This window comes from Arachis ipaensis, chromosome B06 (assembly GCF_000816755.2).
Source record: "Arachis ipaensis cultivar K30076 chromosome B06, Araip1.1, whole genome shotgun sequence".
In the NCBI taxonomy this organism is placed as follows: Eukaryota; Viridiplantae; Streptophyta; class Magnoliopsida; order Fabales; family Fabaceae; genus Arachis; species Arachis ipaensis.
In genome coordinates this window covers 135,025,352-135,028,300 of record NC_029790.2, presented here as the reverse complement: position 1 = coordinate 135,028,300, position 2,949 = coordinate 135,025,352, and positions in this window count along the sequence as shown.

Here is a 2,949-nt window from a genome sequence, read left to right as displayed (position 1 = left end):
CTTCTTCTCACTTTTTTTTTTCTATTTCTACTTTCTTTTTTTTAGATACTTTCTCTTTTTTATAGAACCTTTTTATGTTATCATTATTACTTCAATACTATTTTTATATAGACTAATTCTTCTTATAATTTTCTGTATATTCTTATTTTCTATTAAATTAGTTTGTATTTGATGTAAAAAATTTAGAATTGTATAACTATTTTAGTCATTTTATATAATATTTTAATCTTGTCTATATATATTCAAACATAATACTGCACTTTGTACAACATATCCAAACACAATATACAAAGAATAATTTTTAATATCTCTATTCTATTGTCTCTGTCCTCACTGTCATGTTCTGTCACATCTCCAAAAACAAACGCAGCTCTTCCGTCACATCTCCAAAAACAAACGCAGCTCTGCTTTCGTGACACAACGTGGTCTCTTAGGTGTTTTTTTGTCAATTCTAACATGTCAGGTTCAAAAATTAAAAGGAATTTAATCTATCTATTCTTAATATATAAAAGTAGATAGGTAAGTTTACTCATTACTTTTAAGATATCTTTCTCCTCCTGTTAATACCATGTTAGCAACATTGTTTACTGACAAAATTTTAGAATCAACCACTCAGTTTTTGCCAAATCAATTATTATTTTCAAATCAGCAAAAAAATAAAATATACAAAAAAATATACAAGTAATAAAAATATATGTAAATTAGACTGCAAAATTACCAATAACAATAATTAGAAATTAATAGTGTTTAACCAAATTTGTAACTTACAAGAATCTATATCCCTATATTTATTATATTTTACCGTTATAAACAATTCAATAAATTTATAACCCAATAATTAATTTATTAATTTCTATAAATAACTCATTAAATGTAATAAACATACATATTACAAATGTCATAATAATCTATCAATCATAATAAATCTTACGTTACAAATATTCAAATTCCATACTATTTGAACTACTTATATAAGTCTCTTATCACTGCTTCTTCAAATAACATCAAATTTAGCACAAAAAAATTATTTTCACACTACAACATCTCAAACTTACTCTATAGAGCATCATTCTTTGGACAATATCACCAAACAAACAGATAATTGGTTTATCAAAGTTTATCAAAGTTTACGTAGTTCGTCTATGGAAAACATTAACACCCAGAGATGAAGAAAAGTCTTTTACTTAGAAAGAATTATATTAGTTGAAAAGGTAGAAACAAAACATATTTATTGTATTTTTAAATTGAATTTATGAAAAAAATACTTTAATTATTTTTTCTTTTTATACTTTTTATATGAGTAAAGTATCATTTTTGTCTCCAACGTTTGGGATAAATCTCAAAGTTGTCCTAAAATTTTAATAGTCCTATTTAAGTCCCTAACATTTTAAAAATTGGCTCAAGAGGAGTGTTAGGGGACCAGCAATTTTTGTGTTTTGTAACCATCAGTTGGTCATCAATAGTGTTTTTAATGGTGTGAGATTACATCTAATAGTAAGAGATCACTCACTTTTCTTTTGATGGTTAAGTGTTGGCCACAAAATACAAAAGTTGCTGGCCCCCTAGACTTTTTCTTGGTTCAATGTTGTCCTACAATTAGGAATCCGTTAACAGACTTGACAGCAAGACAAAATTGAGACGATTTTGAAACGTTAGGGACTTAATTAGAACGAAAACGTTGGGGACAAAAATGATACATAGAAATAAATTTTAATTTTATCCATCAATAATATCAATTTTTTACTGTACATAATATTCAATTATGTTTTAATTACATCTAAGTAAATTACACTTAATCACATAAATTTCATTTTGAATAAATTTTTTTATATTTTTATATTAACTTATAATTTTAATTTTAAGTGTAAAATTATAAAAAAAAATAAATTTATTTAGAATGAAAGTAATATGATTAGGTATAATTTACTTAGATGTGATTAAAAAATAATTGAATATTATGTACAGTAAAAAATTGATATTATTGAAGGATAAAACTAAAATTGATTTCTATGTATCATTTTTGTCCCCAACGTTTTCGCCCTATTTAAACTTCTAACGTTTCAAAATCGTCTCAATTTTGTCCTGCCGTCAATTCTGTTAATGGATCCCTAACGATAAGACAACATTAAGTCAATTTTGAAACGTTGGGGACTTAAATAGGATGATTGAAATGTTAGGAACAACTTTAAAACTTACTCCCAACATTGGGAACAAAAATGATACTTTACTTCTTTTTATATTATTTTATAATACTTTATATATAATTGTATTTTAATATCGTTAAAATTATGTTTTTTTCAATATGCTATTCATGGTTCATTTTCTAATAACTTAAAAAAAATAAATGTAATCAATTTTTTTAATTAATTATTAACTATGATTTACTAACACTACAGAAAACATCTCTTCATGTAATTGTGAAGATAAATATGATGAACAAATTCAAACATTTGTTATAAGAAGAAAAAGTCTACACTATAAAAAATTTAAAAATAGAAGATGCAAATGATTTGTATAGACAAATTAAAAGTACAATGAAAGAAAATTTTTTACTCACAATTATTGTGAAAGAAATTAAAGATTCAATTTTCAACATTTTCCAACACTTTTGAATTTGCATCACTTGAGACATTGTTTGGGATCAAAGAGCAACAACTCTAACAATAACCAATACAGAAAAAGGAGGACAAGTGCCACATAAGAAGACTAAGTCCATCAACTAAAACAAATACAAAAATCAAACAACCAAATAAAAATATCACTTTGTACAACTCCAACATCCAAATCTTTTGTACTACAAATTATTTTAAACAAAACACCTTTTAAATTTAACTTTAGTTTACACATATTTAATTTAATTCTACAAAATATAGCCATTTTTAATATTTATTATATACTATCATTAATTTACTATGTCTCATTCTAGTTCTCTCTAAATTCAAATTGGTT